Source organism: Momordica charantia (assembly GCF_013281855.1).
Source record: "Momordica charantia cultivar OHB3-1 chromosome 11 unlocalized genomic scaffold, Mcharantia_2.0 BLBB01000011.1, whole genome shotgun sequence".
Classification (NCBI taxonomy): domain Eukaryota; kingdom Viridiplantae; phylum Streptophyta; class Magnoliopsida; order Cucurbitales; family Cucurbitaceae; genus Momordica; species Momordica charantia.
In genome coordinates this window covers 13,788,957-13,811,555 of record NW_028275159.1, presented here as the reverse complement: position 1 = coordinate 13,811,555, position 22,599 = coordinate 13,788,957, and the positions used below count along the sequence as shown (strand labels likewise).

General features: G+C 39.2%; 1 non-coding gene across 1 annotated transcript; it reads left to right on the top strand.

The window, feature by feature from the left end:
* The first annotated feature begins 6,682 nt into the window (after positions 1–6,682).
* On the top strand, positions 6,683–6,789 carry LOC148208140 (small nucleolar RNA R71). The gene has a single exon (XR_015789126.1). It is a non-coding gene; the product is annotated as a small nucleolar RNA R71 (small nucleolar RNA).
* The last annotated feature ends 15,810 nt before the right edge of the window (positions 6,790–22,599 follow it).

The window sequence follows — 22,599 nt, the reverse complement described above, 5'->3', positions numbered from 1 at the left end:
CTTATCGTCTGCGTGTCCTCAGGATCTTCTTCGCTGGTAGGTTCTTGAGTACTATTCTCCCCAACCTTGGATCTACCTGTATCACACCCAAGCGGGTTAACTGTATTAGAAGGAATAGTGTGAGCATCCCTTACCCCTGGTAGAGTGGCCATCGGTGTGACATACTCATCCGTTGCCAACGGAGTAGATCCAGTTGCCCCAGTAGGCAACTCTTGGTGACTACAAAATGCTCCTTCTGTAGGTGTATCCAATGGGGAAGGTTCCTGAGTATCTGTTCTCACCACTTCGTTCTCGGTATCCTCTGTTTCCGGCATATTTGAACAATGTCCGCGTGAAACCAGTAGAAAATCATCATTACCATCTTCCGGTGTAATAATCAATGGAGATGAATAAAACTGCTCCTCGTCCCTGTTCTCCATAGATGAATCCTTAGGCGTCAGACGCCTACTACTCCCATCTTCCTCAATTTCTGGGTCTATCATCACCTCCTTGCCCTTCCTCTTTTGCCCTATCGAAACCCCGGGCTCTAGCCTATGGCTATGGCTCTTCTCTTGCTCTCCTCCATGCTCATCTCCTGCATCCATTGGCATATTGGTTGGGGTTGGCATCCTAGGAGGCTCTAAGGGTTTTAGTTGTCCCATGTTGAAGGTACTCGATATGTTAGGGTGCAATTGGGGTGCTTGAGGTCCTCTTTCTAGGAATGGAAGTTGAGGTGGTGGGGAAACTCTAGGTGAAAGCATCCCATAATTATGTGGAGGTACCCAATGACCCATTCCATAATAAGGTGGAAGGCTAGGAAATATAGTAGATGGATTTGGCATTCCATAAGGATGAACACTAGCTGGAATTTGCATTTGGGACAAGGGAAAATGATATGAAGGAACCGGGTTAAACATAAACGGTTGGTACATACCCGGATTGATCATTGGAGGAAGTTGTTGAGGATTTTCAGCCCTAAACTCACTGTTTTGAGGTATATTAAAGGTGGGTAGTTGCTGAAAATTAACATAACCATGTGGGCTCATTATAGGATGTTGTGTAGGAGCTTGGGATGGAGGACATTCAAATGTTTGAAGCGGGTTTCCTCTCCTAACAGCAGCTAGCCTAGAATCTGAACCCATGTGGTGTTGGAAGTTCTCCAATGGTGGAAAAGGAATGCTTGTGGCATTTGGAGCTTGAGTGGAAGAGGTAGGAAGTGAAGTATGTTGAGAAGAAGAAGCCATAGATGTAAGCAAATGCTGGAAATTTCTTCTTCTCTTTGGTGGCTGAAAATCGAAAACAAGGGTGATGAAGGGAGTGGGTTTTTTTTTTTTCGAAAAAACAAGGGGAAGAAGAGAGTTGTGTGGGTTTTGGTGGAGTTGTAAAGCTTAGGCAATGGGTCTATTTAAAGCTTTCCCCAAACTAAATCCTAAATGGAAAGGGATTGACATTTAAGTTCAACCAAGTTTTCCTAAACCTAAAAGGAAAAGAAAACAAATTTGAATACAAAATAGGATTAGGGAAACAAAATTTGAGTTTGAAGAGAAGTTCTTAAAGCTAAATCATAGAGGATTAATGTTTGACCCAAAGTAAAGCCCATGCTATCGAAAATTAAAACCCAAACCGTGAAGGAAAACGAAACTCGAACTGCTGGAAAACAGGGCAGGCGCCAGGCGCCTGCGTGATTTATTTTCGCAAAGGGCAGGCGCCAGGCGCCTGCGTAAAATTTTTTCAATGTTTTTTTTTTTTTTTTTTTTTTTTTTTTCCATTCTTTCTTTTTGTTTTTCAACGTTTTCCAAAAACATTCTTAATAAGCAAAACTTTTTATAATTAGACAAAAAGAATGTAAGATACAAAAATTTCCTTCCTTTACTTTTGTTCTTTCCAAACGGATAAGAAGGAAAAACATTTTTCGCAAAAATTTATTGACCTGAAAGTTGAATAGAGGTTTTTCCTCTATCCACTGGTTCTCCAAAATACGGCTTAAGTCTCTGCCCATTTACTTTAAAAACATTTCCCTTAGAGTCAACTAGATCCACTGCCCCATATGGGTAGACTTTAAAAATTTGAAAGGGACCAGACCATCTAGACTTAAGTTTTCCAGGGAAAAGTTTCAACCTAGAGTTGAATAACAGAACCAGATCACCTTCTTGAAGATTGTTCGGCCGAAGACGCCTATCATGCCACTGTTTAGTTTTTTCCTTAAACAACTTAGCATTCTCATAAGAAAAGTGCCTGTGTTCTTCTAATTCCAACAATTGTAACTTCCTCGCTTCACCTGCAGCCAACAAATCAAAATTTAATTTCTTAGTAGCCCAAAATGCTTTATATTCTAGCTCAAGAGGCAAATGACATGCTTTTCCAAAGATTAGCCTATAGGGGGACATGCCGAGGGGAGTCTTAAATGCTGTCCTATATGCCCAAAGTGAATCATCAAGCTTAAAAGACCAATCCCTACGGTTAAGATTTACAGTTTTTTCTAAAATGTTTTTTTATCTCCCTATTAGATATTTCGGCTAACCCATTCGACTGAGGATGATATGCTGTTGCAACCCTATGACGCACATTGTATTTAGTCAGCAACTTTTGCATAGACCTATTCACAAAATGAGCCCCCCCATCGCTTATCAAACAACGCGGGGTTCCATAACGCGTAAAAATGTGCTTTTGCAGAAAACGAATGACAACTTTGGAATCATTGGTAGCAGTTGCAATGGCTTCTATCCATTTCGAAACATAATCTACTGCTAACAATATATAAAGCTTACCATTAGAAGATGGAAATGGACCCATAAAATCTATACCCCACACATCAAATATTTCAATCTCCAGGATCGGGGTTTGAGGCATTTCGTGGCGTTTAGATATATTACCTGTCCGTTGGCATTTGTCACAAACCTGGGCAAACTTATGTGCATCTTTGAACAGAGTGGGCCAAAAGAACCCACTTTGCAAAACTTTGGCTGTGGTTTTGTGTCCTGCAAAATGTCCTCCATATGGAGACATATGACAAGCGTCTAATATCGCCTCGTGCTCTTCTTCTGCGACACACCTGCGTAAGATATTGTCAGGTCCTAGCTTATATAAAAAAGGCTCATCCCAACGATAACATCGAACTTCATTTAGAAATTTCTTTACCTGTCGCTTGTTGAACTCATAAGGAACTATTCGACTTACCAAATAATTTGCTATATCGGCATACCACGGAACTGAATCAACTCGCAAGAGTTGCTCGTCAATAAACTGTTCACGAATAACAGTTCCATCATCACAGAGCGGGGATTCCAATCTAGACAGGTGATCAGCAACTTGGTTTTCAGTACCCTTCCTGTCCCTAACTTCAATATCAAACTCTTGAAGTAACAAAATCCACCGTATCAAACGTGGTTTAGCATCTTTTTTAGCAAATAAATATTTTAAAGCAGAATGGTCAGTAAAAACAATGACTTTTGTGCCTATCAAGTAAGACCTAAACTTATCAAAGGCGAACACAACTGCTAACAGTTCCTTTTCAGTAGTAGTGTAATTGAGTTGTGCACCGGTCAGAGTCTTACTAGCATAATACACAGGATGCAAGATCTTGTTTTTACGTTGTCCTAACATAGCTCCTATTGCATAATCACTAGCATCACACATGAGCTCAAAAGGTAAATCCCAATTAGGTTCGATAATTATAGGAGCTGAACTTAGAGCAACTTTCAACATTTCAAATGATTTTAAACAGTCATCATCAAAAACAAATGGTCTATCATGTTCTAACAATTGACACAAGGGTTTAGAAATTTTAGCAAAGTCTTTTATAAAGCGGCGGTAAAATCCCCCATGCCCTAAAAAACTTCTAATCCCTTTGACATTTGTAGGAGAAGGTAGCTTTGAAATGATGTCTATCTTAGCGTGGTCTACCTCTATTCCTTGCTTGGAAATTTTGTGACCCAAAACAATACCCTCTTGTACCATGAAATGACACTTCTCCCAATTTAGGACTAGGTTTGTTTGTTCACATCTTTCCAATACTCTCTCCAAATTAACTAAACATGCGTCGAAAGAATTTCCAAAAACAGAAAAGTCATCCATAAAAACTTCTAAAATATTTTCTACCATGTCAGAGAAGATGGCCATCATACACCTCTGAAAAGTCGCGGGTGCATTGCATAGTCCAAAGGGCATTCGCCTAAAAGCGAACGTACCATACGGACACGTAAATGTTGTCTTCTCTTGGTCTTCTGGAGCAATAGTAATTTGATTATAACCCGAATATCCATCTAAAAAACAATAGAAATCCTTACCTGCCAGACGGTCGAGCATCTGGTCAATAAACGGGAGAGGAAAATGGTCTTTCTTTGTTACCTTGTTGAGTTTGCGATAGTCAATGCAAACTCTCCACCCGCTCACAGTTCGGGTTGAGATGAGCTCATTCTCCTCGTTGGCCACCACTGTTATACCCCCTTTCTTTGGTACACACTGTACTGGGCTTACCCAGCTGCTGTCGGATATTGGGTATATAACACCGGCGTCAAGCCATTTAAGAATTTCTTTCCTTACAACCTCTTTCATCTTCGGGTTCAACCGCCTTTGACTCTCAATAGAGTTCTTAGCATCTTCTTCCAATAGAATTTTGTGCATGCAAAAGGCCGGGCTTATCCCTCGGATATCTGCTATCGTCCATCCAATGGCCTTTTTCTGCTTCTCCAAAATCTGCAATAAAGAATATTCATTAGTAGGTGATAAATTGGAAGCTATAATAACTGGTAAAGTGTCGTTATCCCCTAGATACGCATATTTCAAATGCGACGGCAATGGCTTCTGCTCCAACGTGGGTGGTTCCACTATGGACGGAAGTAACGACTTGCATTCTTCTTTTTGTATTTTTTCAATAGGATTAGCCACATCTTCTGGTCCTTCTGCTATCTTATCAAGCTCTTCTTCAATCTCTGTAACTAACGAGTCATAAAACTCATCAAACATAATAGGATTCAAGCTATTTATAGCAGAGCACTCTTCAAAGTCTCCTGGTAATTTCATGGCATCTAGAACGTTAAATTTAACTTCTTCATTATTTACCCTCATTGTAATTTCTCCCTTCCTTACATTAAAAACTGTATCCCCAGTGGCTAGAAATGGTCTTCCCAAAATAATGGGAACGTCTAAGTCTGCCTCGCAATCTAGAATGATAAAGTCCGCAGGGAAAATGAATTTGTCCACCTGGACTAAAACATCTTCTATCTTTCCCTCAGGTCTTATGATAGATCTATCATCTAGTTGGAGGGTAACCGTAGTAGGTCTAGCTTCTCCTATGCCTAAAGATTTGAAAACTGATAATGACATAAGATTAATGCTAGCGCCTAGATCACATAATGCCCTACCTAAGTTTTTTCCTCCTATGGAACATGGAATGGTAAAACTGCCAGGATCATTACATTTCATGGGTAGCGGGCTGCCTACAGCTTCACTACTACATTTTGTCATGGCTACCAGTTCATGCTCTCCTATTTTTTTCTTCCTAGAAACTATATCTTTCAAAAACTTAGCATAATTTGGCATCTGTTCTAGAGCATCTACTAATGGTATATTTATATGCAATTGTTTTAAAATATCTAAAAATTTTCTAAACTGGGAATCATTATTTTTCTTCACTAATCTTTGTGGAAACGGGGGAGTAGGAGTAAAAGAAGGCTGTACCTGTGGAGGAACACTCGGGGTGTCCTCATTACCTTTTCTAATATTCTCTTTTTCTGGTGTTGTTGGATTTTCTGGTATCTTTACAATTGGTTTAGTGGACGGAATCTGTACATCTGTTGTTGGCATTGTTGGTCCATCATATGCCAGTCCACTCCTGAGGGTGACAGCTTTGCACTGTTCTTTCCCTTCTCGTTTTGGTAATTCAGTATGGCCTGGAAAAGAACCTTGTGGTCTATTCTTCAATTCATTGGCGAGCTGTCCCAATTGGGTCTCGAAATTCCTCATTGATGCCGCTTGGGATTGTATCACTGCGTCGGTTCGGGCCATGTACTCCTTCATCATATTCTCAAGATTTGAGTTGTTATTTTGAACTGGTGGAGTCTGTGTTCTCTGATTGTACTGCTGTTGCGGTGGTGGGATGTATTGCTGTGTAGGTGGAACATAGGGCTGCTTGTTCTGTTGGCTCTGCCCTTGATTAAAACCGCTCGAACCTCCTTGTCCTCCCCATGAGAAATTAGGGTGGTGCCTCCAACCTGGGTTGTAGGTGTTCGAATATGGGTTAAAGTTCCTATTGTTCCCATGTCCTACATAAAAAACAGAAGCAGGGTTATGTGGACAATTATCATAAATATGGTTTTCACTGCAAAATGAACAAATGAGATCATTGACTTGGCAAACAGGGGCAGGAGTGCAATAATCCGACTGCACAGGTTGTATCGGCGTGGCTAATGGATTTTTTATTCCCAATGCCATCTCTTTCAGCCTCTGGTTCATTGTAACCATCTCTTTTTGCATCGAGGTCGCAATGTCCAGAGCCAAAACTCCAGCTGGATCTTGCTTCTTTGGTGCTGCCCTAGATCTTTGCGAACACCATAGTTCGTTGTGTGAAGCTAAGTCATTTAGGATGTCAACTATCTCGTTGAATGTCTTCTTTGTAAAGGCTCCGTTGGCAGCATTGTTTAGCATCATCTTAGTAGGATGATCTAAACCTCTAAAGAAATGTTCTATCTGGATGCATGCCGGCAAGCCATGGTTCGGACATTTCCTGATTAGTTCTTTAAATCTCTCCCACGCCTCGTGAACAGGTTCACGATCATACTGTCTAAAGGAGATGATCTCCTCTCTGATATCAGCGTGGCGAGTAGGTGGGAAGAATTTTGTTAAGAACTTCTCCACTAACGACCCCCATGTGGTGATGGATCCCGGTGGAAATGCATTGAGCCATGCTCTAGCTTGGTCCTTCAAAGAAAATGGAAAAAGTGTTAGTCTCAGAGCATCGTCTGTTATACCAGGTAATCGAAATGCATTTGCAATTTGAATGAATGATTTCAGATGATCATGTGGATCCTCATGTTCCTGCCCTCCAAAATGTCCAATTGTCTGCAACATTTGGAACATCATTGGTTTAAGCTCAAAGTTTGCGTGGGCTGGAATAGGGTTGACTATCCCTGAATCAAAGTTCTGAAAAGCCGTGGCGGCATATTCTCGCATTGCCACGTCTCTGTTGTCCGCCATCTGGATATGGTTGAATTCATCATTTCTTGCATGATCCCTCATATTACCGTTAACAGCAGGTGGATCAACCGGATCACGAGGTGGAATATCTGCCATCGATGTGCTCGTACTCTCTACCTCACTTTCAGGACTGATTTCACCTTCTCTCTCTTTTTGCTTTTCTAGTTGTTTTCGAAGTCTTTGCTCCTTTCGAGTTTTTCGAAGGGTCCGCTCAATCTCAGGGTCAAGGGGTAGAAGAAAAGATCTTGTGCTCATGCACTTTAACTTACCCTTGTGAGATAAACGACCAAAAATATAGAACAAAAACGGTGGATGGAAATTACACCCAACAACAATTCACAAAAATAAAAACTAAAAGAATTTGAAAATAATTTTAAAACTAAAGTCCCCGGCAACGGCGCCAAAAACTTGACTGGGTGTTTATGCTGAACGCACGCGCTAAGCGTGGTAACAATTATATAGATGCAAGCGCACACCTGTCAGAGTAATATAAAATGGACGGAGTATCCAAGTATCGATCCTCAAGGACTTCTAAACAATTTCCAAACTCTAAAGTTTTAAAGAATAGTGATTGTTGGAATGAGTGATTCTTGTAAAATGGGAAGTGGTCACAAATAATGGTTTGGATTTGGGATTTGGACTTAGAATGATAAAACCTAGCCCGATTTACTTCAAGTTAGCCAACAAAGAATCAAGGACATGCTAAGGACAATATGCATTTTACTTTAGAAACTAACGACTACGCTTCTCACTTTACTTATGTCTAAGCAAGTTCAAAGTCCTAAGACATTCCCTAATATGTCTATTATGAGATATATCTTAGTTTTAGGATGGAAATAGTCGTAACCTCGGGTTAAGGTCCTATGTCTAGGCTACTTAAGCGGAACCCTTATGTCTAAGGCGCTCCTCTCCTCGGTTTAACCACTCAACAATGCAAATAAGCAACCTTTTCAGTATTGACTTGTTAAGACTTACAGTGGCCTTCTCTAAATCCTAACTTTTTGGGAAAACATGTTGAGCAATGAATGGAAAGTAAAAACACTACTTCTTAGCAATCCTTTTTAGACATAAAAGGCTAACTATCCATAACCGGGCTAGAGACGGGAATTTAGAAAGACATATTGAAGAAAATACAGCAAGTAAAACGGTTGAATGTGGAATGCATGTGTGAAAAACAAGAGTTAACTAACGGAGAGTTTTTATCGGGATTGAGAGCTTCGCCCTTCTCTTTCAAGCAAGGGAGAGTGTCACGTGCTCTTTCCTCCAAAAACACAACTCTCTTAACTAAAAACAAAGTAAAGGCAAAGAGAAGATAAGCAAAGTGCTAGATTTTTATATATTTGAATAAGTAGAAAATAACTAAGTACAAATGGAAACAAAACAAAGCTCAATAAAAGAATGTAAAGTACTCGGGATTTAAAAACCAAAAGCAACTAATGAAAGCAACTCAAAAGTACTTAGAAAGCAACAAAGAAACACTAAAAATGATCAAGTGAAGGAAGCAAGGCTTGATGAATTTGGTGGAGAAGTTGCTGGAATTTATAGCTGTGCAGAATTGGTTAGGTAGGTCCTAAAACGATGGTGAATCACCCATTTCCAACTCCTTTGACTGACCAAATCGTGCTCAAACTGATAGTGGAACACTTCTTCTACACGTATGCATCGGTTGGAACCCCCAAAACGCATTGGAAGACGCGTTTCATTAAGGGCAAAGTTGGAAGAAAACCTGTTTTTCTGCAGGCATCCCAGGCGCCTGGCGCCTCCTGAGGTGTTTTTTCGTCTTTTCGCTTCTTTTTATTAATTTGCACTCCCAAATGGTCCTAAAATGTCATAAATACAACATAAGCCATCCACAAACCATAGTATATGAATTTTGCATGAATTGGAACTCAAATGATCGAGAAAAATCCGGAACAAAGCCGAAACATAGTAAAAACAGCATCTAAAACCTTCTTTTTACGCATGTAAACAAGCGTAATCACATGGGACAGAACCCAATCATAGGATGAAGCATGCATGAATTGGAACACAATGAGCCCATCATCCAGATAAGTAATAACCGGCTCCTCCACACTCGCCCAAATTCGAGACACCAAACGGGAAACAACAGCAAAATGGAGGACGAGAATCCAAAAATTGACCCACCAAGGAATTAGCCCACAGCTTCTCCCCCTCACTAACAATTTCATTAGAGAGAACCGCAACGAGCTCCCCATCCAGCAGCACTGGAGGATAACACTCAAGCCTAGACGCCACCCCAGAAGAGCCAAAAAGGCCGCGCCACGAATCTGGGCCACAAGGAGGCAAACCGTCCAAAGAACCGGCCATGTGAACCACAGAACATGTCCCAATGGACCTCGGAACGGTCCCCAACTCAGAACCAAGTTGAACCCTTGAGGAAACCAAAGGGGACGAGGAAGTACTGGCGCGAACCGGAGCTGGAACAAGCACAGCCGGCCTTAAAGCTGCCGAATCAGCCAGAACTGGGAAGAAACCATGCTGAACCGGCGCCGGAAATGAGGAACCAACCAGACCAGATGGAGAACAAGGCAGAACCGGCGGAAAACCTGTCAAACCAGCAGGAATGGAAGCGGGTCCGGGAGGGGCCGGTGCAAAACCAGACGGACCATCCTGAACCAGTGATGAACCGCGCAAACCAACCGGAACTGTCACCGAACCGGGCCCAGTCACCGCAGTAAGAGGTGGACCCATTGAACCAGCTAAAACCGAACCAGAACCAACAGCAGGCCGGCCCAACCCATCACCAACACCACCATGCGGCCCATGCAAAACCCTAGTGTTTCCTCGCAACCCACCACCATCTCCGGCGCCGTCTCCCACCATGGCCGGATCCGACACCGACGACGAACTCTGCAACGGCCTGAACGGAGCGCCACCCCACCCCTTTGATTTCTTCATCGCATGAACCACCGAATTAACAAACCGATGATCCAGCCTCACACACACCGCCTGAACGACGCTGAACGAACAGGAACACCGAGCCGCTCACACCGCTGTGGGAAGACGATGAACCAGAAACGAACAAAAACGCCCACCACTTCCACCGACCGACAAACCCCACTGCTACCAGAAAACGAAATTGAAACGAAATTGACAACGCCCACCGTTTCCACCGAACGATAAACCCACGTGCAATTGCACCGCCCCAGATTCGAAGATCGGATACGTCTCAAACCCACGCGCAATTGGACCACGAAATCAAGCAATCAAAATCGATTGCAATAAAACATGCACGAAATCCAATTGTGCACAAAAAATCGCAAAACACCCCACCGCTTGCCAAGATTGAAAATGATCACGGACAATTAAGTTTTTAATAAAGGTAATGATTACAAATTGAGATTTAAAGGGAAATAATTTTTCAAAGAAGCCCAAATTAAGTGAAAATTTTCTTCAAAACGAAACAAATTTTCAAAAGTTGAATCTTAATGACAACCTAATTTTCAAGATTTGGTTTCTAAAGAACAAATATTTTTCCAATAAAGTGACCTTCAAGAAAAACAAATTTGCAAACTTTTTCTTAAACAATAAATAATTTTCAGAATTAAAAAAGTGAAGAAAAAGTAGTTTTGAAAAGGCAACTTCCAAAGAAAAATTATTTTCTAGTAAAACCGATGCAAAAACTCAATTTTCCAATACTTTCTTTTAAAATAAAAAAAAATTCCAGATAAAAAAACAGTTTTAGAAAAAGATGAAATTGTTTAAAAAAAAAAAGAGCTACCCGCTCTGATACCAATGGTAGGAATGGCAGCATTAGGGGGGGTGAATAGAGTTAATTATGAACTTGTAGATTTAAAAAAAAAAATTTAAGAATAACAAAAAAATCAAATGAAATTTAAATACATAAATTAAATAGTAGAGAGAGAGATGACACCATGAATTTTTATAGTGGTTCAGAAATCCCGACTCCACTCCCCAAGACTCCTTCTTGTGTATTTTATTGCGCCGACTCTCTTACGGGTGAGAACCAAACCGATCACCCTCCTTTTTTTTGTCCTAGGCTAAAGAGAAACCCCCGATCCTTTTTACTGGTTCAGAATCCAACCAATTGTGTTTTCTCACAACTCAAGGTGTACCCACACCTTAATACAAAACCCTAAAATGAAATAAGCAATACAAACAGAGTACCTCACTAAGGTAGATTTACAAATTCCGCACTAAAGCAATAGCTAAAAAAGCTACATTCTAATGTATCTCTCACAAAAAACATGGACAACTTTTTGTGTGGAGAGAATGAAAATTTGAGAGTACAATAACTTGAAGGGAGAAAACTGTTTGCTTTGATAATTGGTGTGGAAAATGGTGAAATTTGGTGGCTTTAAATAGAGTTTCCAAGATGAAATTTGGCCGTTCGATTTAGGACAACAAAGGATGGATGATGGAGATTAAAAGTAGAGATAAGGAAAAGAATAAAGAGAATTATGGAAATTTGGAGAAATTTGTGGAGATTGAGAAATTATGTGAAATTGATGGAAGATTGTGGAATTGAGAGAATTGTGAGAATTTGATTTTTTTGAGATTGAAAGCGCCATGTGTCATCACATTATCTCTTCACGTCATCCACCATGTCACCAAAATTTATGATGCCACATTACTGTCACATCATTGCCACAGTGGCATAATTTGACTATTAGATGCCACGTCACCTGCCACATGTGTTTTTGCTTTCCCAACTTTTTTTACTATAATTTATTCGTTTGAACTCTAATTTGAATGATTCAAAATGGGTTGAATTCGTCTTTCCAAGCTCTACGCTATGGACACTTTGAAACACTAAAATATCAGTAAATAAAATTTGTTATCATAAAAACATTTGGTGTGATTGAAGCTTATAAAGCTAACATTACTTTGGTTTTCTTACTTGGTTACTGATCTGCAAGTTCCTGCCTGTTCGCCTGCCCTACTGTTTTGTGATAATCAGGCCGCGGTTCATATTGCATCGAATTCGACTTTTCATGAGCAGACCAAACACACCAAGTTGGATTGTCATTTTATTCGGGACAAACTTGTCGATGGTTTCATCAAGCTTTTTCCCATTCGTTCTGATCTTCAATTAGCTGATGTTTTCACCAAGGCTCTTCCTTCTACTTCTTTATTCACTTTATTGTCCAAGATGGGCTGTGTAAACATTTATACTCTATTTTGAGGGGAGTATTAGGATTAGTTAGTTATTAATTTAGATTTTCTGTTATTGTGCTCAGCCACTTGTATATATGTGTATTCAGAATTCAGAAATCAAATACGCAGGATATTTTTTTTATCAAGATTTCTCTCAATAGAAAATCTTTACACGGTTTTGGTGAGGTTCATCAGAGTGGAAGAGGAAGATCCATTGGAAAAGTTCGCCAAAAAGTTAAACATTTTTTATGGGGAGCTATTCATAATGTTCTACCTACAAAAGATCATTTAATCAGTAAAGGAATGGAAGTTACCCCTTGTTGTCCGGTTTGCAATTCGACGTGTGAAACGACCACTGTTCGCTTCCTCACAACTAAAGGAAAATTAGTGCAAGTATACACTAAATAATCAATTGTAGTATATAAACAAGGTCGTCTCCACAGGGATTGCAATTATACTTTGACTTAACAAATTACAATACCAAAAAGCAAAAATAAAAGTAGTTTGATTGGCGTATTGTGGGAACAATGCAAATAAATTTGTAAAACAGTAAATGACAAGCTGTAGAAATATTACGATACAATGTTGGAGTATCCGAAATGGAGAATGAACAGATTGTGAAGTAGAAACGATTTAAATGTAAATTGAGGAGGATACACTCAGATGCTTTCACCCTTTACTAACTGTGTTATAGCAAACCAAAAATACTGAATACCCAAATAATCGTGGTTCTCTCTTGAGATACCTAAACATGCTTAAATCCAACTCCCGTTGTAATGGAAGGAAGAAATAAAATTAGTCTATAAGCACAATAGTGTGATTCTCATTCTTGAGTACTCACCATCCTACTTCAAAGAGAGGAATCTAAAGTTAATAGAAGCAATCACACTCAACAAGGACTCTTCCGAGCCTCAAGCAAGCAAACACACTAAATAAGTTGGACAAACAAATTCAGTGAGATGGAAGAATAAAAAGACTTGTATTAAGACAATATTTAAGGTCACTAAAACATAACAAGAAACAAGGCTACAGCAAGCCCATCCCCCCGAAGGTGGGGTTTTAGTTCATAACAAAAGAAAAGAGAAGAGTGGGTAGAAGAGAAATGGGCTCCATCAGTGAAGAAGACAACAGAGAAATGGAAGCTTCCCCAACAGCAAGATGATGACGCCAAGCAGAATCAACCCATGTCCTTCAGCTGCTTTTTCAATGAAAAAGGTAGGGAATGTTTTCTAATTTTGATGCCCAACTTGATTTTCTGTTTTAGGGCTCTCTTTGGCGGCTAACCACTATTCTACTATTTATATCGGGTCCTTAAAATTAGGCCAGCACCTGTAAGCTGTACGGACACGGTAAAACTGGTGCAAATCAGTTACTACGCAGTCACATGTGATAGGGAATCCGACAGACACCAGGATCCAGCATCGCAACTCTTTCAGTCAGGCTCCACCATAGACGTCCCAGACTCTTCAACTGTTCAAAAGCATTAGATTGCTCAACTTTAATCAAATTACAGATATTAAGAATTCTAACAGCACAGAACTAAGATTGCTAATTTCTATTGATTTCTCGCTAATTTGACAAGGACTCTCGTATTTACACGCCATTATTACCCAAATGCCACAAAACACTATCTTATGCAGAGTTGTCACACCCACAAACTTAAAACCTTGCTTGTCCCCAAGTAATATTAAATCTAGCATCTCATAAATATGAAAAGCATTTTCCTCGAATGAACACACATCTTGCTTCAAGTTCTACTTTCTGCCTTCACACATAATGCCAGCACACAGTCAAGCCTATGAACCTGTTTTCGCTAAAAACATCTACAAGAAAGCAGCTAAATTCTTACTCCAGCTCTAGATGTACCTGCTCCTAACTCCATAGAATTTGAAGAACTGTGGTCTTGCTCTTCTGAAGGTTGAAAGAGGTATAGTTCCTCCATTCTGCAGAAGTGTCATCGCGGGTGATAAAGGTACTAACTCAATTATGCATGAGAATTCCATTATACAAGGTGAACTCCCACAACAATAATAAGAAGAACCCCAATAACAAGATGATGAATCAACCCCAAGAAAGCTAAACAGATTTGTGCTTGGAAAAGATGACCAATGATCAAGAATAAAGGAGAACTTGTTCTTATATTCAAGATTTCGAATTCTCCACAACCTAATGGATCAAACTAGATTGAAAGTTCTAAAACATGCATTCTAACACAAGAATACAAAGAAAGCTTAAAAGCTTTAGAGAGACTAAACTCAATCTGAATTTTTCATTCATCAAAATGTTGTCTTTGAAAAGCAAATGTACATCCCTATTTATAGTAATTCAAAAGACATAATGAAAAGACACAACCCTTGGATGAAAAGACACAACCCTTGAAAAATACATAATAAATTAAATATGTGGATGAATCTGGATTTTTAGATTCATGAAGTTTCTTGGAGGACAAGATGTCTTTTCAAGCTTGAAGGGATGCAACTCTTCACCAAGTGTGAACACCTTAGCTTGGAAGTGACCATTCAACCCTTTTTGTAGTCTTTTAGCTCTAGCTCTTGTGATTGGACCTTGTGGCATAATGCTTGGCTCATGATTGGGTTGACTTTGAGCATAAGCTTCATTTGAGCTTGCTCCTCTTGTAAGTTTTCCTCGTGCACTCCGTGATCACTCATTTCTATATCAGCGGGCAAAATTCATGAAAAGGCATGGGGAAATGAAGCTTTCTAAAGCCCTCAAATATTTCAAAGCTCAAGGAGAAGGTACAAGTTTTCCCCTGAAGAAGGTTGCTCAAACTTGCAGCTCAAGTTCGCAACTATCTGCACCAAATCATGGTCATGGGTCCACATCCGAGGTTCCTACCTCACTGTCGAGAACTCTGACTCCACTTGTTGCCTTTCTGCACAATCCTTATGTCGAGGGTTTTGCTGCGTCTGCACCCCAGGTGGAAAATCCGACAAGTATTGTCACTTCCTACACACCTAAATTAGTGCAGATCGCTTTTTCATCTGCTCATCTTAAAGATCATGATAGATCTCACTTGCACCAGTTGTTCCCCCCTCAGACGGAATCACTAGTCAAGAGCTTCGGAGAGTCAGACCCCCAATTAGAGGAGGTTGAAGTACATCTCCCATTCTCGCTTCTTGTTTACGCGGACGAGGTATTTTTCACGACTCACCACATCATGAACACCATAATTGGTGATGTGCGAAAGTGGGTATTGTCCTTGATTGTGGCTTCTCTGGGTTTGTTTTCGTCAGTCCTTGGATTTGTTGGCCGAGGTAAGACCTATTCCTTACAAGCATTGTTTGCTTTCCCCTCTGTTTAATTATTTCTCTTTTGCTTTTGCAGTCGCTTGTCTTCAACTACTGTAGCGTGGTTGGCGGCTGTCAGTTTTACGTTGGGAAGATTGGACAACCGTCGCCAGCATGAGGTTGATTGGGCAAGCAAAGGTGCATATCTTGAGGCCAAGGTGAGGAAGCTTCGAAGCAAGTTAGGGAGCTCAAGGCTAAACTAAAGATCTCTGAGGACTTGATCGCTAGCTGGCGAGGGTAGATCAAACAGCTACAAGTCGACACATAAGATCTAGAGAGGAAGGTTGAATGACTACAAACTACGAACAAGGAGTCTAAAGGGAAGATCGAGAAACTTCGAGTGGCAGTCCACGATGCCGAAGGCGAGATTGGAGGGCTTGCATTTGATCTTCTTTCTATCAGGATGAAAGCCGAATGCTTGACCTCGAAGCTTTAGGTGGTCGAGAAGTCTTTAATGGAGAAGGGCTCAAAACTCTAGGTGGCTGAGGTGGCTTTGACGGAGAAGGCCTCTATTTTGGCTGATCCTCAATGTCTCTCTGGACGCATTATGGTTTTTGGTGGCAACACCTGGAGATATTAGAAGTGAGAATGCTGACCATGTTGGGTTTTATGCCCTAAACTCGTGGTTTGTGAAGATAAAACAAATAATCATTCAATAAAGTTGTTATTGATGTTTCTCTTAGAATTGCATTAACCCAAATCTAATAAACTAACATTCGAGGTTATGTCATGTAATTGGAACAGTATATAACAGATACATAGTATATATTTAATATACAGCGTATATATTTGATATACAGTGTCCATATATATAGTATATATTCGATATACAGGTGGATAATATTGCAGTAGTAACCTAAAAAGTCTATAGTATATGGATAAGGTTGGGTACCTTATTCTGGTAACACTATGGATACAACCCACTTTGTAATAGTTACAAATGACATGATCCAGGTCGTTCGTGTGGAGACATGCGAGTGAGGGTATCCTATACAATGAGTTTGTAGAAGACCGGACCACGAAATAATTAATTTTTAGCTGTAACACCGATAACTAATAGATTAATATTTCAATAGGATGACCAGGTAACTCGATCTTAATCCTGAGTGAGTTATGGACTCTTGCTTGTTAGGGCTCGTCCTTTGATTTGTATGGGTGAGAGTGGCCCGAGTCGTCGACTCAATATTCCTACCATTTTGGGGACAAGATCGAGTGAGGAGCTAGGAACATAACTAGACAAGATGGAATTCACTCATTCCCGACTTCAGGGTAAGTAGATGAGTGTTCTCTTAAGTGCTAACTTCGAGACTTGAACAATGGGCTCCACCCTCTCACTGGCTCAAGAGAGACTTCCGCTTATTGGTTGGACCATAACAGGGTTGTTCATTAGAGGATCAACGGTACTTAAGGTCCAGAATGTAACATAGGGGCAAAATAGTAATTTGACCCAGCTGTGGTTACAAACACTTGTGAAGGATTGACTTACCGTTAATGGTAAAAATCCATGGACGCATAATATTCTACAGTGAGAAGAGTGCAACTATGAGTCTTTAATGAAGTGACAGACAGTTAACGAATGTTGATTAATATGGTTAATGAGTTTAATCAATTAATCTCGTATCATTGGAGCTTCTGATCTGTAGGTCCATTAGGTCCCCTTGTTAGCTCGTAAAAGATAGTTAAGAACATTTAGTATTGAAAAGAATTTGAATTGTTCAAATTTGTTAAAGGTAATTAAGGTTAATTGTATAATATGCAATTAGTATAATGTCTATTGATACATTATAATATAAAATTACGAGAGACATGGATATTAGAATTTGATTATAATATGATTGATTAATTTAAGTATTTAATTAAATTAATGTTATATATTAATTTGGTTAAAGTAATTTAGATTTAATTAAATTAAATTAATAATTCTTTTTTGTAATTAATTAAATTAGATGTAACTAAAATTGTTTTAATTAAAATAAAAAGAAAAAAAGAAAAAAAAAAGTAATAGAGAAATGGGAAGGAAACCTCCCAGTTCCCACCATAGGGAGGTTTTCCCACTTCCCAACATTAATGGGAAAGTGGTGAGTGAGGAATTTGTGACTTTCCCACCACTCTTCTTCCCTTATAAAAAGGGAGGTTCTCCCCTTTTCTTTCGTTCCTCGGTCCTCGGTTGATTGCGTTTCCAAAACTCCAACGAGAATCTCTCTTTCTCGATCTCTCGATTTGCCTCTCAATTATAAGACGGTTCCCACAAATCGAGTTCTTAACATCTAGAAGATAGCGATGAAGGTCTTTTGATGGTGTTGGTGTCTACATTGAAGAAGTGTCTTCAAAAGTATGTTTCACTAAATTTCTATTAATCATGCTTATGTCTTTTCTTTATTATACTTCCAAAACAAGATCGAAGCACACGCGTTCGCATGCTTCTGCTGCGGGATCCGATCCCTTCAACTGGTATTAGAGCCTAGGCTCTGCTTTTGTTCTTGTTCTGAATTACAAGGAAAAGTATGGTGGGTATTTTTCTGCACATTTGATGTATATGGTTTGCAAATAGATCTTTTCGGTTTTTGGCAATAGATTTACAGCTTTTTCCGTTGATTTTATCAATGTAAAGGCCCCCTTTTTTTAGGTGTTTAATCTTGTAAATCGAGTCTGTAAGTCCATGTCGTTCGTGGCAAGAAGTTGCTGTGAAAGATTACCAGAGGAGTGAAGAAAAACCAGAGAAACCGAGTGGACAATGCCTAGGCGCTACCAGAACTGCAGAAACCCGAGAGCTCCGACTTGCAGCAGTGGGGGCAGTGCCTCAGCGTCGGGTTTAAAAAAAATTAATTTTTTAATTTTTTTTGTATTTGTTTCATTTCTTATAGGAAACCAAAAACGGGTCTATTTTGCTATTTAATTTTTATGCATTTTGAATGTATATTTAATTAGTTATATAGTTTTTTTATGCATTTTTAAGTATACCATATAGTTTAAAATCCCACCATAGGTCAAGCATGTTCATGCATCATATGTATGTAATAGTTATAATGTATGATAGCATTTTTTATTGCCATAATTAGTTAATATAATGTTGTATTGCATTGAACATGACATTACTCTAGTAAATATAAATGTTATATTTATGTATGTCATTGATGCATGGTTATAGTTTTAATTTCTTTAAATTTATAAGTGTTATAAATTTGATGAATAGAAATTAAAGTCTATTATCAAGAGTTGCATGCACACCCTAGGTCCTTAAAAATTAATTTTAAAGGGGTTTGAAATTAATTATACCTTAGGTTATATACTTTTTAGTTTTGGTTTTAAATAGGTCTAAAACAACGAAATAAAAGGTTAATATAAAACATTGCCTATAAGGGAACCCTGTCTAAGGAAGGTAGTTCGCTAAAGTGTTTAATGAACTAAAACATTAGTGTTAAACAAATCTAATATAAAAGTTATATTGGGCAAACTAATAAACTTAGAAAATTTCATTTAGCCGGATTTTACCTAAGTAATAACCCTAGTTGTAAAATACTAAGTGAGAGGATTAAGTGTATATATAAAATATACCAAGTATATGAGATATATGTGGCATATATATACATTCTTTCACTCATGGTCTCCATATAAGTTCACACCATGAGTTCCATGCTCGGCCTCGTGTCGCCCTGAGTGCGGCCTCCCTACGGAATATGTTTGCATGGTTCAATATCAAGGTGAATGGAGAAAGTATTTATAGTAAGTGGGAGAAGGGCATGTGGCAACACATCCTGCGGTCTCCTCTATTGGTTTCAATGTGAGGTTTCATACACGGCCTGCGTGTCGTTCGAGAGCGATGTTAAGGTTGACTTTTTACTGTAGAAAGTTGTGTCGGTAGGCCTGTTTGAACATGATTTTGAACCTCTTCCCATCATTATTTGCCGAAAAGGATTACATATTCTTAAAGTAGAACATGCATAGAAAATTTTTGTATAAAAGTCAATATATGGTACTTTAGAACAAATGTGAGAAAAATGCGGTCAAATTCGAAGAAAATAACAATTTCAAAGTCCATTTTGCCAAAACGTGCGTTTCAATTCATGAAGGGCAAGGAGGACATTTCCTATGTGTTTGAATGAAGCTACAACCGTGAGTCTAAGTCAAATGGAAGTGGTTAGGTGAATCTCAACTCATTTCCACCTAAAATGGTGGGAAGTTCAACAACTTCAAGTACCTATATAAGAATGTCATTCCTCCAGCAGCAAATCATCTCTTCCAAGCTCATTTTCAGCTTCATTTCATTCCTCCTTTGTTGTAGAACTTGTTCATATGCTTTAGATTTAAGTTTTAGTTGTTATTTCCTTGTATTTTCATACTTTTGCTTACTGTATTGCTTTTAATTCAAGTTCTACCTTTTATTCTTCATTTATTCTGTTATTATTTAGTTCTTTAGCGAGTTTACAATCCCCTCACGCTCGAAAGAGAATAGGGTCAAGCTAGAACTCCTTGCATGGGTTATTTATTCGTTTTAATTCAATGAAAAATACTTCCTTTATGTTTTCATGCATTTTATTTCCTTTAATTATGCACTAGATTAGTTATCAACCTCTTTGTGAAATACCTTAGTCAAAATGATTTGATTTCAACACGCTCGAAATTTTACCTAGAATTGTGTATGACACTTTTTTGGGTTGGTTTCTAAAAACTTATCCTTACATATTTTTTCCATTTGGCCGGTGAGAACTTGATTTATACACTATAGTCCAACCCTAAGAAGGGTGAGTTAGGTAAAATAATAGGAAACCAATATGGGACGTGACTTAGACATAATCGCATAAAACATGGTTCTAGACATAACCCTCTAACCCATAATGCAAATGAGTTGATAAATATTCTCTAGGATTGTAATCACACATAGACATATGATTGTAGGTTACCCTAGCCTCTGCAACAACCAAAAGCGGTAGTGGAAGAGTAGAACTCTACTTCCAAAGAAAAACCAGAATTGCGCCTAGCGCATTTTCCCAACAGTGTGTATTTCCTGTGCTTTGCATCAAAACTAAGGTAGGAAGCAAAGAGGTTGGGTTTTATTAAATTGCTTGATATTTAAAACCCCAAACAACAACATTTCATCAATATTTTCTTCATAAACCACAATTGCATATTTGAACCATTCACTTCTTTAAGAACTGTTTTGAAAGCAACAAGTCCTTCAAGATTCGACCTTAGATTACTCCCAAGTATTACTTGTGATCGTGTGCACTTGCACGAGTCTCTAATCTTTTTAAAGGCAGAGAAAGTCCCAACAAGTTTTTGGCGTTGTTGCCAGGGACTTTATTTTCAAAATCATATTCTTTTTAAGTGAATCGTTTCATGTGTGATTGTTGCATACCTCTGTCATTGGACTCAATTGTTATATCTAACCTTTAGGAGAGTTGTGTATGAGTATAGGGTCTGGTTGGTTGACCTTTGATCCAGAAATTGAAAGAACCCTTAAAAGGATAAGGCGTGAGCAGAGGTTGAGAAAATAAAAAGAAAATAAAAAAGAGAAAAAAGTTGAAGAAGAGACCATCCAAATGAATCGAAATCCACAAGATCCTCCACCACCACAAAATCCACCTGTGAACGGAGATATGACAGGTGAAGGAGCAGCAAACCGAGTAGTAGGAGAAATGCCTAATCCGATTCTTTTAGTAGATAACCGAGATGTAGCCATGCAGAACTATGTCACTCACACGTTCCACAACTTAAATTCAGGGATGAGTAATCCTTTACCCAAAGCCGCACAGTTCGAGCTCAAGCCAGTCATGTTCGAGATGTTTCAGACGATGGGCAAGTCTGGAGGATTGAATATCGACGATCCTTACTCCCATCTCAAATATTTCATTGAAATAGCTAATGCATTTCAACTTCCTTGTGTCTCTGAAGATCCACTAAGACTAAAAATGTTTCCTTTTTTCACTCAGGGACGGTGCAAGGACTTGGCCAAACGCGCTAGAACCAAATTCTATCACCACGTGGGTGGAACTGACGAAGAAATTTTTGGCAAAGTACCATATTTTGACCACGAACGCAGACCTTCGAGAAGACATTGTGTCTTTTCGACAAAGGGAGAACGAAGCAGTTCAAGAAGCTTGGGAGCGCTTCAAGGAGTTACCTAGAAGATGCCCGAGCCACGGATTGCCCGTATGTGTGTAGATTGAGCAATTTTACAGGGGTCGTTCATCGAGAATGATATTGAACACCACAGCCAATGACTCATTGTTCGTAAAGTCAGTTAATGTGATCGTTGATATATTGAACAAGATGACAGACATTAATGACCAAGGAGAAGTAGGAAGGTCATTGCAAAAGAAGCAAGCATCAGCCGGAATCTTTAAGTTAGACACAGTAGCCTTAATGCAAGCCTAAATAGCGGGTATAAACCAGATGTTGAAACAATTGACAATGGACAAGGAAACCAAAACCGCCACTTCAGCGGCAATTCTTGACCAATCACATGTTTTACAAATTTCAGATATATCTTGTGTTTATTGTGGTGATATCCACTTGTATGAGTGTTGTCCAGCTAATCCAGCGTCTGTTTTCTATGTAGGTTAAGGTGTCCAGCAGAACTTCAATCCATATTCAAATACCTACAACCCTGGATGGAGGCATCGTCCAAACTTCTCTCGGAGCAATCAAGGAAGAGCTAGTAGCAGTGCGCAAGCACCTGCTCAACAATAGAAACAAAACTACACTCCTCCTGGTTTACCCTCCTAACATGAATTGTTGCCACAACAATACAATCAACAAATAGCTAAAAATAACACTCAGAAAGGTGGTAATAATGGGATTTTGGATGCCATGATGAAAGAATACATGACAAGAACTGATGCTGCGATGAGAAGCTTAGAGATGCAAGTGGGACAGATAGCGAATAACCTAAAATCTAGACCACAAGGTACATTGCCAGGACATACAGATAATCCAAAGCGAGATCGTGAAGGTAAGGAGCAGTGTAAGGCGGTCATCA